We start from the raw sequence: 16375 nt of genomic DNA on the forward strand, positions 1-16375 counted from the left end.
TGGATGCACTTCTCACAGTTGTAGTCATCACGGACACTGGAGGTCTCCCTGCCTTCACACATTCCACAAGAGAAACATTCCACTATCCTGCCTGGTATGTCTGAGCTGAGCAGTTATAAAGAAGGGAAGGGAAAAAAAAACTTAACCTTGTGAAAAACAAAAATATCCAATTCTGTGGTGAAAGCACTTTGTTAATGAGAGAGGTCAGAGGAGAATGACCAGACTGGTTCAAGCTGAGTGACAAGGAAAGTGACAGTAACTTAAATAAGCAACAGTGGTGTGCAGAAGAGCATCTCTGAACAGTCAACACATAGGACCTTGAAGTTGATGGGCCACAGTAGCTGAAGAGCATCAACAAACACTCAGGCCACTTTATTAGGTACAGGGGCTACACGAGTTTATTGTTTTTGTTCTTTTGTGCGATTTGTGGTCTATCAGGTAGCAGCATTCGCCTCAAAGTCCAGTGCAGATGCCATGACACCACCGGCCAACGAATGGAGTGTATAGTAGAGAACATTGGTTTTGATTAGGTGCATGTTTGTCAGGTTTTTTTTTTCACCTTTTCACTCACTGGAAGTTTATGTCCCATTTAAAATACTTCATTTAAATATGCATAAAATTGACCTTGCATGGCAATCTGCTTTATGTCCAAACTAATTTCATTATTTTTTTTGTAACCTGCTCTCATTGCTGGAAGGACCAACAAATCGAAATTATATCTTACATACTGCTCCAGAATAATTTCTTGCCCAATGGATTTCGACTGCTCAGCTTGATCATCAGTTCAAATGGACTTAGTAATAGAACTATTTTCCTCATCCTGCAGAGGGCAATTTTCTCATGCAATGGTCCGAGTGTGAACTCCATTTGTAAATAAGAGTGGATCATCAATTTAAACCCTGAGCTTAACAACTTTGTCTTTCATGGTGAAATTCTGGTAGCCTAAATAAGATATTTGAATGTGATTTTTAAATATTATCCCTAGTTGGGTTGAGAAGTGATGGTGAGCTTCACCATGACTCACTGTGTACTACGTGGCAAAGATCCTATGTAGTGATATTAGATAGGGAGTTTGAAGCATAGGTTGAGAAGTGGCAGGAGATAACTGCCTCCAGTGAAATATAGCACAGCCAACTTTTCTTCACATTCAGTGGCATTTGCACAGGGAAGCATGGGAGCCAACTTACTGAGGTGTTTTTGGTCATTGGTTAAGGTAGAAGAGATTAAGGCCCAAGAGATTAAGTAATATTTACTAAAGTGAGATTACTGAAAAGCAAGTTTGACATTATGCAGAACATTTATCTTGTCTGTATAATAAATTAATGCTATAAATAATTTATAGATTCTTCAAAAAGAAGGCGAGTTTTTTTTGTTTTTGATTCATCTTGGATGCTTTTCAGTTTATCTGAAAAATCAAGTATTTTCAGTTATTGCAAAGTTCACTCAGAGATGCATTCTGGTCTATAAAGTCCAAAGCAAAATTTATTATCAGAGTGCATACATGTCAATGTATACAACCCTGAGTTTCTTTTTCTGCGGGCATACTTAGCAAATCGATAGAACAGCAACTGGAAACAGGATCTGTAAACATCAGAAATGGTAAACAAACTACAAATGAAAATAATAAATAAATAGCAATAAATAATGAGCATAAAATAACAATGTAAAAGAGACTTTAAATGAATGTAGTTATTCTGTTTTCTTCAAGAGCCTGATGGTTGAGGGGTTGTAACTGTTCTTGAACCTGGTGGTGTGAGTCCTGAGGCACTTGTACCTTCTACCTGGTGGCAGCAGCGAGACAAGAGCATGGCCTGGGGGGTGAGGATCTTTGATGGTGGATGCAGCTTTTCTACGTCAATGTTACATGTAGATGTGCTCAATGGTTAGGAGGTTTTTACCCTTGATGTACTGGGCCAAATTCATTATCTTTTGTAGAATTTTCCACCACCAGGCCGTAATGCAGCCAGTCAGCACTCTTTCCACCACATATCTATAGAAGATTGCCGAGGTTTTTGATGACATGCTGTATCTCTGCAGATTTCTGAGGAAGTAGAGGCGCTGCTGTGCTTCGCAAACAAAAGCATTCCGATATCAAAACGAGGAATAAGAACAATTACGGATGAAGTCAGATATCATCTCAGTACTTCCTTTACAAAACCATCACTAGGTAACTATAATTATCAACACCTTTTGTTTCTTGCACCATTTCCTCCCTCACTTTTACTCTTCTGCCACATAACCTTGCATCAAATAGAATTGGTCAGTAGTTTCTAAAAGGCATTTTTAAAGTAATAAAAATAGGAACATACTGGGCATTTTACATTATTGATACTTGCCAGCACTGTTCAGAATCAGGTTTATTATCACCAGTTTGTGACGTGAAATTTTTTAACTTACTAGCAGCAGTTCAATGCGATACATAATATAGAGAGAAAAAAATAAGGAGTAAATCTTATTCAGTATACCTTATACAATATATGTATATTGAATATATTAAAAATTGTGCAAAAATCAAAATACTATATACTTTTAAAAAAAAGTGAGGTTGTATCTAAGGGTTAAATGTCCATTTTAAGAATCGGTTGGCAGAGGGGAGGAAGCTGTTCCTGAATCACTGAGTGTGTGCCTTCAGGCTTCTGTACCTCCTACCTGATGAGATAACAGTGAGAAAAGGGCATGTCCTGGGTGCTGGAGGTCCTTAATAATGGATGCTGCCTTTTTGAGACACCGCTCCTTGAAGATGTCCTGGGTACTTTGTAGGCTAGTACCCAAGATGGAGCTGACTAAATTTACAACCCTCTGCAGCTTCCTTCGGTCGTGTGCAGTAGCCCCCTCCCCCCATACCAGATAGTGATCCAGCCTGTCAGAATGTTCTCCATGCTAAATCTATAGAAGTTTTTGAGTGTATTTGTTGACATGCCAAATCTCTTCAAACTCCTAATAAAGTATAGCCGCTACATGAGGAAATCTGCAGATGCTGGAAATTCAAGCAACACACACAAAATGCTGGTGGAACACAGCAGGCCAGGCAGCATCTATAGGGAGAAGCACTGTCGACGTTTCGGGCCGAGACCCTTCGTCAGGACTAACTGAAAGGAAAGATAGTAAGAGATTTGAAAGTAGGAGGGGGAGGGGGAAATGCAAAATGATAGGAGAAGACCGGAGGGGATGGGGTGAAGCTGAGAGTCAGAAAGGTGATTGACAAAAGGGATACAGAACTGGAGAAGGGAAAGGATCATGGGACGGGAGGCCTAGGGAGAAAGAAAGGGGGAGGGGGGAGCACCAAAGGGAGATGGAGAACAGGCAGAGTGATGGGCAGAGAGAGAAAAAAAAGAGGAGGGGAGAATAAAGCTAAATATATCAGGGATGGGGTAAGAAGGGGAGGAGGGGGATTAACGGAAGTTAGAGAAGTCAATGTTCATGCCATCAGGTTGGAGGCTACCCAGCCGGTATATAAGGTGTGGATGCTTTATGAAGCCACACTCAGGTTGGAGGAACAACACCTTATATACTGGCTGGGTAGCCTCCAACCTGATGGCATGAACAATGACTTCTCTAACTTCCATTAATGCCCCTCCTCCCCTTCTTACCCCATCCCTGACATATTTAGTTTTTTTTGTTTTTTCCCTACCTCCCTTTTTTCGTCGACAGCGCTTCTCCCTATAGATGCTGCCTGGCCTGCTGTGTTCCACCAGCATTTTGTGAAAGTATAGCCGCTGTCAGCTTCCTTATGTAAGAAAAAACTTTTCCAAATAAATGTTTGGGGGAGATTTCCTGTTATTCATTAGCAAATAATAACAACCTCGTGCTCTACTTCTAAATTGTTTTACACCCCACTACACTATTTTACTTACACTTACCTAGAAATAACATAAACCTCTAACTTTTCACACAGTGCAATCCAATTACTATGAAAGAGCATGATCAAAAATTTAAGAATTTATAATGGTCCCATTTTTCACTCAAAGCTCCTCTCCACATCTAGTGCACAATACATAGGGGATACTAAACATGCTTAATGGGATCCATTGATATGCAGTACATATCTGATGATAATTCCAGATGTTTTATTTGCTTTGGGGTGACCCGCTCATTCTGCAGGCAACTTTGGTGAGGTCAGATTTTCTGTGACCTTAAGCACAGACATCCTGATCCCTCTATCCTTCTTGAATTCCTATTTTTCATTTGATCCTTACTGAATTCAACCATTCAGCTATTGACTATTAGAAGCTCTCACACACCGATTGCCACACTATTTCCTCAGCAACCAATTATTCCACCAGACATCCTTGTACCAAATCAGACCGGTCAGGCTTCATGCACTTTAATCACCACTATTCAGCAGCATCCCCAACCCTACTCAACATTTCTCTCTCTACCCCCCCCCCCCCCCACACCAAACTCAGGCTTCTGAACCTGCAACTCATTTGACTTGACCTTGGCCCAATTGGAATGTATACTCTTCCCCGAGGAAATCCCTTCCTCGTGTGAAGCTGATTTGGTTGTGTTTGTGTCCTTGTTCCTGCATTTCTACACTGCAGGCACATGACCGTAATAATCACTGGTTTGGCATGCAGCAATCATAGGCAGAAAATAATTCTAGGACAATTATCTAGGTAGCCCCACCTATTGTTTTATTAATTATAGCATGTGCATAACCTAAAAACCACTTTGTCGAAGGTAATGCCTCAGATACTTTCTTTGTTTACCAGGAAACCGATTGTACTGAATATTGATGTTCACGCAACACAGCAGATTGTACAATCACCTACAACTGCATTAAACTGAGGACTTACAGCATTTTAAATCTTTGTTTCTCCCACTTCAAAATTGGCTGAATAATCTTACAGTAGCTCTCTTTTCTATAAGGAAACAAAGTTTTAAAGTAATCTGATTGAGGACTTCATGATTATAAATGGATAGCCTGGGGATTATGATTCGAGAGGAGATCAGAACCAGTTGAAGAAAGGCACTAATAAATACAGTGGGGTATTCAAGGTGAACTTCAACAATAGTATAGATAGAGTATGGATATCATATTGTTAGGATGTGGTTGAGACAAACAAGTTGGCGTAATAGTCTAGCAATTAGTGCATTGCTTTACAGCGCCATCTGTAAGATTGGGGTTTGATTCCCGCTGCTGTCTTTAGTGAGCTTGTACTTTCTCCCCATGACTGCGCGTGCTTCCTCTGTGTGCTTTGCTTTCCTCCCAAATTCCAAAGATTGTATGGGTTAGGGTTTGCTGATTTGATTTGATGCCAAATGACACATTTCGTTGTATGTTTTGATGTACATTGACAAATAAAGTTCATCTCTTTACTTTAAAAGATAAATTCAACAGGAAAATAGATAAGCACATAGATACAGGGTGTGTGGAGTAGGGGTGTGGGCATAATGGGTAAGGTGTTGGAGAAGGAGGAGTAGGAGGCAGCTTTTGAGCTGATTGACCTGTTCCTGTGCTGTAAGGACTTCATAGTTCTGATATACATGCAATTTCACTGTCATATATTCAAATACATTTGGCTTTTAATTTTAGAATGGGCAGTAAATGTTTCTAGTTTTCTTTGAAAGGGAACTGAATACATATCTAGTGTCCCTTTACACTTCTATCCCTCATCAAGAAAGCCTCAAATTTCTTTAATTCTTTCTTGACAAAAAAACCAACCAGTTCCTCACCACTACCATCCTCCCCCGTCTAGCAGAACTTACCCTCAACAATTTTTCCTTCAACTCCTCTCACTTTCTCCAAACTTGAGGGGTAGACATGGGCACTCACATGGGTCACAGCTAGGCCTGCTCCTTTGTAGGCTATGTAGAACAGTCCACGTTTGAAGCCTTCTCCTGTAATACTCCCCAACTCTTCCTCCACTACATTGATGACTGCATTGGTGTTGCTTCATGCACCCACGCTGAGCTCGTCAGTTTCATCAGTTTTGTCTCTAACCTCCACCCTGCCCTTAAATTCACTTGGTCCATCTCTGACGCCTCCCTCCCCTTTCTCGATCTTTCTGTCTCCATCTCTGGAGACATGCTGTCAACCGACATCTTTTATAAACCTACTGATTACCATGGTTATCTTGAGTATACCTTTTCCCACCCAATCTCCTGTAAAAATGCCATTCCCTTTACTTAGTTCCTTGGCCTCCACTGCATCTGTTCCCAGGATGCAGTTCCAGATGTCCACTTGCTACAACGTGCGGTGTTTCTCTTCCTTCATATTGATGCTGCCCTCACCCACATATCCTCCATTTCCTGAACATTTGCACTCACCCCATCTTCCCATAGTCTTGGATACCTCCCTCTCCTCCACGCCCCCCCCCCCCCATCCCTTTGGGATCGCTACTTCTTCACTCCCCACTAATCTCTCTCCTGGCACTTAACCCTGCAAGCAGCCTACCTGCCCATTCACCTCCTCCCTCACCTCTATTCAGTGCTCCAAACAGTCCTACCAGGTGAGGCAACATTTTACCTGTGAACCTGTAGGGGTTGTCTATTGTGTCTAGGGCTCCCGATGTGGCCTGCTCTACATTGGTGAGACTTGTCATAAATTGTTGAGCACCTCAGCACCATTCACCACAAATGGAACATCCCAGTGGTCAAACTTTTTCATTCTGATTCTCATCCCTGCTCTGACATGTAGGTGCATGGCCTCCTTTTGTTCCAAGTCGAGGCACCCTCAGGGTGGAGGAGTAACACCTTGTATTATGTCTGGGTAGCCTCCAGTCTGATAGCATGAATATCGATTTCTCCTTCTGGTACAAAAAAATCCCTCCCCTCCCCTTCCACCTTCCGCTACTCCCTGCTCTGACCTTTAACCTCTTCTCACCTGCTTATCACTTCCCCCGGCTCCACTCCTTCCCCTTCTCCATTGGTCAACGCTTCTCTTCTACCAGATAATTTCTTCTCCAGTCCTTGAGCTTCCCCACCCACCTGGCTTCACTTATCACCTTCCAGCTATCCTCTTCCTCTTCCCCCTAGCTTCTTATTCTGGCATCTTACCCCTTCCTTCCTGAAGAAGGTTCTCAGCTGAAAACTGTTTATTCATTTCTATAGATGCTGCCTGATCTGCTGAGCTCCCCCAGCATTCTGTATGTGTTGCTTTGAATTTCCAGTATCTGCAGACTTTATTATGTTTATATCTAATGTCCTGCTGGATCAACAGTAGACACATAGACTACCACTTCTAAAAGGATATAGTAAGAACAGTCCTTTAGCTCTTGAGAGAGAAAGAATACATAGGGAGAAAAAGAATATTCATAGAAAAATGCAGCATAAAAACAGACCCTTCAGCCCAGCTAGTCTATGCCAAAATATTTAAACTGCCTATTCCCATTGACCTGCTCTGGGACCTTCAGCTCATCTAGTCCATGCCAAAACCACTTAAACTGCCTATTTCCAACGACCTGCACTGGGACCATAGCCCTCCATATTGCTACTATCTATGTACCTATCCAAACTTCTCTTAAATGCTGAAATCGAGCTTGCATGAACCACTGATGCTGGCAGCTCATTCCACTTTCTTATGACCATCTGAGTGAAGAAGTTTCCCTCCTGTTCCCCCTAAAATTCTCACCTTTCACCTTTAACCCATGACCTCTGATTGTAGTCCAGTGGAAAAAGACTGCTTGCATTTACCCTATCTATACCCCTCATAATTTTGTATAACTCTATCAAATCTCCTTTCAATCTTCTATGTTCTAAAGAATACAGTCCTAATCCATAAACTTGACAATTTGCTTGAAAAGCTCGATGAAATTGGTTGGTCATGGCCTACCATACATGAAGCCATGCTGACTATCCCTAGTCAGTCCATGTTTATCCAAATACTCATATCTAGTCCCTTAGAATACCTTCCAATAACTTTCCCACTACTGATGTCAACCTCACTGGCCTGTAATTTCCCGGTTTATTTTTAGAGCCTTTCTTAAACAGCGGAATAACATTGGCTATCCTCCAATCCTCTGGTATCTCTCTTGTTGCTTAGGATGATTTAAGTATGTCTGCTAGGGCCCCAGCAGTGGGAACGCATTGTCAGGCCCTGGGGATTTATCCATCCTAATTTGCCTCAAGAGAACAAACACATCCTCTGTAATCTGTATAGAGTTCATGAAGTTGATGCCATTTTGCCTTCCTTCTGTAGACTCTGTGTCTGTCTCCTGAGTAAATACATCTGACTTCCACAGGACCAATTTTGTCCCTTGCAATCCTGTTGCTCTTAATACATCTGTAGAATCCCTTTGGATTCTCCTTCACCTTGTCTGCTAGGACAACCGCATGCCTTCTTTCAGCCCTCCTGATTAATTTCTTAAGTGTTCCCTTGCATTTCTCATATTCCATAAGCACCTCATTTGTTTCTACCTGCCTGTACCTGCAATGCACCTTTTTTTTCTTAACCATTGCCTCAATATTTCTTGAAAACCAAGGTTCCCTACACCTATTATCTTTACCTTTTATTCTGACAAGCACATACAACCCTTGTACTCTCAAAGTTTCACTTTTGAAGGCCTCCCATTACCAGGTACACCTTTGCCAGAAAACAGCCTGTCCCAATCCACAGTTGCCAGATCATTTCTGATACTGTCAAAATTGGCATTTCTCTGGTTTAGAATCTCAACCCGTGGACCAGACCTATCCTTTTTCATAATTACTTTGAACTTTCTATATACTGATGAAGGAAACTTTCCTGAACACATTTGACAAACTCTATCCCATCTAGTCCTTTACAGTATGGGAGCTCTGGTCAATATGAGGAAAGTTAAAATCACCTACTATAACAACCTTGTGTTTCTTGCAGCCGTCTGTGATCTCTCTACAGATTTGTTCCATTAAATCCCTCAGGCTGTTGAGTGGTCTATAATATAGCCCTATTAACATAATCATAACTTTCTTATTATTCAGTTCCACTCATAATGCCTCATTACACTAGTTCTCCAGTCTGTCCTGGTTGAGCACTACTGTGACATTTTCCTTGATCTCATCCTTCCCCCTTTAATCCCTCCTGCTCTGCCGCATCTAAATCTAAGTTCCAGTGAGTACAGGCCCAAAGCTGCCAAACGCTCCTCATATTTTAACCCCTTCATTTCCAGACAGGCCTCTCCTGCAACCAAGCCTCACTAATGGCTACAATACTATAATTCCAGGTGTTGATCCACGTCCTGAGCTCCTCTGACTTTCCTACGATATTTCTTGCATTAGGAGATACACAGTTCGGGACATTAGTCGCACCACGCTCAACCTTTTGATTCCTGACTCTGTCTGAAGTTTTAACAAGATGTGGAGCCACAACCACTCCTCTTACTATTTTGGAACTCTGGTTCCCATCCTCCTGCAACTCTCATTTAAACCCCCCTGTGCAACACTAGCAAACCTTCCTGCTAGGTTATTTGCCCCTTCTGGTTCAGGTCTCTTTTGTCCACATCCCACCCAATGTTCCAAATAGGTAGAGATTTTGAGACAGATGAGAAAAAAATTCAAAATTTTAAAAAGTAGAAAAGATATTGGGTGGAGACACTGAGATGTGGATATGACTCTATAGATTCTGTTCCATTGATTCTGTTAATTGCCAGGTCTACAGTGGCTGTCAGACCCCCTTCCTCCCTAGAACAAAGACAGAGATTCCTCATTTATAATGCCAATAAATATATTGTATAAATATGGGTTCTCTTTAAGGAATCAAAACAAAAGCTCCATATAAGCACGTTTTTCCAGTTTGGTGGACTGATACATCAAGCCTCTCAGTATTCCAGCTAACATTGAGCACTTGAAGACATGGGAAACTTGTGCCGTTAAACTCATTTACAGGGTACTAATGTTGTTTGTGCAAGTAGAAGATCCATCTTACAGCTCTGCAAACAGAATTATAAACACCTTGTGGCTGGTGGTATGACGTTCAAAAATATAATCTCACCAATCTCCTCATTCTGTTTGAAGTATCCCCAATCTGGATCTTCTGTCTGATTGGGCCCCCTCAGTTTGGCTATATTCAACTTTGGCCTCTTTGTAGAGCTTTTCTGAGAACATTGTATTAATTTCAAGCAGCACACTGTTAAGAGGACCTCTGCTCTAAAGTTAGGACTGTGCTTATGTATTGTTGTTATTACAGTGTTCAGCTACAGCACTAGTAGAAAGCAGTGTTCATTTACTTTTACTTTGCACTCGAAAATGTAAGAAATGACATGAAATTCTGTATGGAAACATGGGTAGTATTCTGCAAGGTTCATACACTGTTTATTTAAAACATGGGCGATAAGTTTACAGCAATACATGAATAATGTCTGGTGTACAGTATATTTACATCTTGTAACCACCTGGTTATTTTAATAGAACAGAAATCAATTTGTAAGTGATTTTTCCACCAGATTTTCATGGAACTTTGGAACGCTGCATCCGTAAGTCAGGGAAAGGAAAAAAATGCATTGACTTCTTCAATATTTTAGAGTAATCAAGAATGAAAGGAAGTTTGATACTAATGCACAAAATTTCATACTGTTGGAGCAACATGTGATACTTATGAAGGAATTCACCTTTAATGGTTTATTTTAATATTACCAGCTACCTGTATAATTTGCACCTCCCAACATACATTTAAGAAAACAATTATATAACCAGATCTACACCATATTTATATTCAATTTAATAAACTATTACAACAAATGATTTGACCAAATTGCATTTCATTTGGTTATTTTTATGTTCAAAAAATGCAGCAGAGTTTGACCTGGTCACCATGATGAGAAAATGCCAATCTCAAAAATTCTAGCCTTCCATTGGCTGAAAAAGAACGCTTGGAGAGCGTACATCCAATCATAGGTCAAATCTTTCTAATGTGCTCCACTTCCAAAAAAAATGAACTGGGAGGCACTGGGTAGAAAGTAGGTTGATTTTTGCAAGCGGTGTAGATCGGGTCATTAAGATGTGGTAAAATTTTCTTTTCAAAGTGAATCAATGCAGGAGGTTGGAAGGAATGAGGAAGACACAAAAACGGAAGTGGCTTTTAGATGTTGAAATGTTTATAATATTAAATTGATGCTTATAGAACAGCTTTTTCACTGTGACATCTTTGTATTCATTCCAGCTGAATGATGGAACCGACATACAAAACATTACCTGGCCGAAGGAAAACGTTATTTTTCTTGGACCAGCCAGGGGTTCTGAAGCAAACGACACGACCTTGTCACAATAAAAGCAAGATTCCTCTCTTTTGACAGCACTACTCAATAATATTTGAATTGAGCTAATTAAAATTAAGCATATATTTAGTGCTTCCGTTTAAAAATAAATAAGTGGAATTTGCAATAGAAAACACACAAAGACGCTACCAACGTCACTTTCGGGTATTGTTTACAAGCTCCGCCTGCAGCGTGGCTGTGATGGTTAAAGGCAGTATGACATGTGTGGCTGGTAAAGCCCAGTACTGCGGCACATCGCGGAAACAGCACTGCAAAAACCGAGAGGAGAACTGCAAACGGGCGATTATGTAAGTCACAGAAATAACAGAGCATTTGCAGAATGAGACCAACACCAAAGCGTTCTTTTTTTATATAAAAAAAGAGAAACCTAATCTAATATATAAACGTTTCCTGTTTGTAACGCTTACCGGATCCGACGTTTTGGGCTGAAATGACAGCTATTAGGGAAATGGGAAATAACACGTAGGAAACGCAGCGGAGTCAGGCCTTTTGTGTAGTGGCTCTCTTCTGGATCTCAATGCCGCTGACTACAGGGTTTCATTTGCAACAGTGCGGTGCAGACATTTATGTATGTATACCGGAATTAATGTAAAATGCATGTACGTTGGGTGTATTGATGCCTTAAATAAATATGCATAATTAAATTGTAGCTCGATATACATAATGTCTTTTAAACTTTAATAGTTATCTATTTTAATTTCTTACTATAATGCATATTCATTTCCAATTGAAGGCGGCAACGCTTCTAGAGTATATAGACAATTTATATCTATGTAGAAGAAGACCCCATAGGTTGAAGCATTGGGATCCAGGAGAGAGAGCCAGAACATGAAAGCCCCTAGCACATTACATTCATGAGTGTATTCATGTTTAACTACACTGCAATGGTGACTACACTTTAAAAGTTGGGCTTTGGTGTATCCTGAACACATGAAAGGAGCTATATAAATGGAAGTTTTCCCTCATAATTCGACCGAAATGCAATACTCCCGAATTAAATATTCAGGATAAGTAACTTGACTCAGCAAACCAATCATTTGGAAAAGGATTGAACATTTCTCTCTCGTCGAAATAAAAAAAAACACCAATATATAAAAACTGGTTACATTCTTGATCTTTTACATTTGGCACTTCAGGACATGAGAATGTATGTCACCAAGGGGCAGCTTAAAAAGTGGATTGTGGGAGCTGTAACTTTTGATCATTGAAGTTGTGATGCCAATTTATTTGCAATAAACCACTCATTCCCTTATAGCTGTACAAAAGAAAATACAGTATTTTCTACTTGTTGACCCTGGTTTAACATTTCATTCATTTTAAATTATTTTAATGGATACTTTGTGGTGAACATATAATTTTTAATATCACATACAATGTATCCAATGCTGCCTGTTGAGAAAGGAGGTAGTAAGGAATTGGCTTTCATTAAGTTTAATATATGGTATGATTCGATAGTTGCATATAGCTGGACATATTCTTTAACGATCAAAATTAGTCTCCCGCAACAATTGAACAATTAGGAAATGTTTGTGAATGGCCGGTAAACTTGAAATGTAGAAAGAATGGAGTGTATTGGCATCTGATCCTGTAACATCTTTTCATGAAGCTACAGTTAAGATATAAATTAGCTCAAGAATAATTTGAATGGATTTTAATGACATTTATCAATCATAGAAGTTTCAAGATTAGGAGGTTCAATTTGCATTAACCTTTTCTAAATTTTTAATTCATTCAGAGGAAACACTATACTGCAACAAAAATAAATAGGATTGCATTCTAAGTGTGTTTCTCCAGCATTTTATTGTAAATGACCTTCTTTATACAATGATGGAGTGGTATTAGTTGAGCACTGGTTTGATTATAATATAGATAATTATAGATTAGTTTCTGTAGGTTGCAACTAGAAGTACCATGGTTTCTGAGTGATTATTTAGAGTGTATGCCTATCCAGTTCCAGACTGAAAATCGGAACACTGGAGACACTAAAATGCTGAAAAACTAACAGAAAATGCAGGAACATTCTGCAGATCAGGCAGTACTTACGGAAGGAGAAACAGAGTTAATGTTTCAGGTTAACAGCCTTTGATGAGAACTGGAAAGCATAAAATCAAATTTATTTTCTCAGAAGTCTAGTTAGATAACTAACTTGTTTTCTTACTTTCCAAGTTTTCTTTCCAAGAAGTGTTTTCTTACCTGAATCATTAACTCTGTTTATTTTTCCACAGATGCTACCTGACCTATTAAGTGTTTCTAACATTTTCTGTTTTTAGTTTCAGTATTAAATGATCATTTATATTGTCAGCTTATATTAAAGGGCATTTAATCTGTTTGATAATTCCAAGTCATTTAAGTAATATACAATCTCCAGCCAGAAGCAGCAATTGGTTTCTTTTTAAAGTCATCTGAAATTTTATTGAAAAATCATGTTTCTAGTCAGTTATGACTAATTTATTTAGTCCTTAGATATAGATCAGTATCGTTTTTAAAGTGGCTTATTTTGCTCTTATTTTCACATATTAGATTTTATATTTTATTGTAAATGGTAATGGGTATGCTAATTGGACAAGAAAACTAGCTGGATTATCTCTGAAGCAGGTTAAGAAGCTAGGTGATATTTAAATGAAATACCATTGTGCTATTGAAGTGACTCAATCATGACAAGGTTGCGTAGATAATTTCCATGCTAAATGTAGATATACAAATATATTATTAAAATAACTTGGAGGACATCTAGGATTGAAAAAAAAACCAAGAAAAGGGAACATGGTTACTAAATACTTCATATAGCTTTTGTGGAATTTCAAGTTTGTTAAAATTTATTGCACTTTGAGATACATTTCTGATCTTCAATTTTCTCTTCTGTGTGTTTCTACAACTGGTCTCTAGCATTCCTTGTCTTAGCAATTCTCTGTTCACCTTTAAAAGAATTCTCAGAACATGAGATAGTGAAAAACTACAATAACTTCTATTGGACATAAAAAGGAAAAGACCAATATGGGTCCATTACAGAGACATGAGAAATAAGAAAATGGCAGAAAAATTAAATAAATACTTTGCATTTGTCTTCGTGAAATTAGATACAAAAAACATCTGATAGAAAATACAAGAGAATGAAATGTCTGGCAAGAGTAAGGAATAGAAGGAAATTAGTATTCAAGGAGAAAAATACAAAAGAAGTTAATGAGATTAAAACCTGATAAACCCCAGGGACCCAGTGACCTACATCCCAAACTTCTGAAAGAAGTGGCTGTAGAGATGGTAGGTGCATTGGTTATCATCTTTCAAAACTCGATACTTTGTGGAATGGTCCATGTGAATTTGAGGGTAACAAATGTAACCTTGCTATTTAACAAAAGAGAGAAGGAAAGTGGAGAGCTACTAACCTGGTAGACTTACACTGATATAATGGCAAAAGTGCTGAAATATGTAATAGCAGATCACTGAGAATAATGGGATTGAGTGGAGTCAGTGAGGACTTAAGAAAAGGGAATCCTGTTTGATTAACATGCTGGAGTTTTTTGAGGATGTGACTAGAAGATTAGATAAGGGAATACCAATGGATGTAGTTAATAGAAAGTATACAGTGCGAGTAAATGCGACTTTTTCTGAAAGATTTCTATATATTGAAGTGTGAGATTGGTAAGCAAGGTTAACGTGGAATGGGGAATAACAACTGGCGTGGTTGGAGAACTGGTTAACAGCAGAGACCATTCACAGAAATAAATCTGCTTTCCTCAGGCTGACAGGCTGTGATTAGTGGATGTTAAGTTCCAGCTATTCAGTCTATATCAACAATTTGGTGGTGGGGGGGGGGGGGGTCAAATGTTATATATGTGTCTTGTTGATTACATGGAGTGTAAGATTGTGAGCAGAGAGGATAGAAAGATGCTGCTGGAAGCTATGAGTGGGTGAGAACAAGATAATTGAATGTAATGTGGAAAAATGTGATGTCATCTGCTCCAGTATACAAAATACAAAAAAATCAGAGTAGTTTTAACTGGTGAAAGAGTGTGAAATGTTGATATTCAAAAGGTATTTATGCGTAATGATTCTAATCTATAGGGTTACATCTAGGGAGACATTCATAAATCATACATCCACACTGAAAGCTAGCATGCAGGTGAAATGACCAATTGGGAAGGCAAGTAGAATATTGGCCTTTATTATCAGAGGATGTAACTACTGGAGTAAAGACCTTTCATTTCACTTATTTAGGGGCATGGTGAGACCACACCTCAAGCATTATTAACCACTTTGGTTACTTTACTAAAAATGAATGTTTTTGCCATAGTGGGAATACAACAAAGGTTCATCAGATTGGTTACTTGGAGGGGCAGCTTGGTTTATGAGAAGGGATGAAATAGACTAGGGCTGCATTTTCTGGAATTTAGTAGAATGGGGTGATCTAATTGAAACTTACAAGATCATTACATGGTTCACGGGTTATTATGGGAGGGGGGGGGGGGTCTCCTCTGTTAAGGCATTTCCGACTAAAAGTTTCAGTCTCAGAATAAGGGGTAGACCATTTAGAACTGAGATGAGGAGAAATTTATTCCCTTGGCATGTGGTGAAATATTGGAATTGTGTATCATGGAAAGAATTTAATATAGAGATTTATGGATGTCAGAGGAGTATTGGGATATCATGGATAGCGCAGGAAAGTATAGACAAGGTAGTTCAGCCATGATCTTGATAAACCAGAGCAGGAAAAGGATGAGGTAGCTTAGCTTTGCCTCTGTCATTTAAAGAATAACTTTATTTGTCACTTCAACATCGAAGCATATGGTGAAATGAGTCGTTTGTGTCAATGACCAACTCAGTTTGTGGATGTGCAGCCTGCAAGTGTCACCATGCTTCCAGAGCCAACATAGCGTACCTAAAACCTACCAACACGAAGTCTTTGGAATGTGAGAGGAAACTGGAGCACTCAGAGGAATACCATGTGCTCACAGGGCGAACGTACAGACAGTGGTGGAATAGAACCCTGGTCACTGACACTGTAAAATGTTCCAATATCTGCTACACTATTGTGCCATCTTTTTTTTGTTTAGGACTTTATTGAAAATATAGAGGGCTCATTGTTACTTCAGAAAAATCATTAAAGTTTATCTTTAGATTAGGAATCTGCTTTAGGGAAGTACAATTAGAATAACTGTATAGTTCAGAATTCTTTAAAATATCTTCTA

At 39.2% G+C, this 16375-nt stretch overlaps 1 protein-coding gene across 3 annotated transcripts in view; it reads left to right on the plus strand.

Moving 5' to 3' along the window:
• The first annotated feature begins 10934 nt into the window (after positions 1 to 10934).
• The window catches only part of LOC132384937 (neurabin-2-like), a 239285-nt gene continuing 233844 nt past the window's right edge, over positions 10935 to 16375 (plus strand). Inside the window, exon 1 of one of the 3 annotated variants that reach the window (XM_059956594.1) lies at positions 10935 to 11476. The gene's annotated coding sequence lies outside the window, so the exon portion shown is untranslated. The remainder of the gene's footprint in view (positions 11477 to 16375) is intronic. The other 2 variants (XM_059956592.1, XM_059956593.1) reach the window with 2 other exon arrangements.

Source organism: Hypanus sabinus, chromosome X1, assembly GCF_030144855.1.
Source record: "Hypanus sabinus isolate sHypSab1 chromosome X1, sHypSab1.hap1, whole genome shotgun sequence".
NCBI lineage: Eukaryota > Metazoa > Chordata > Chondrichthyes > Myliobatiformes > Dasyatidae > Hypanus > Hypanus sabinus.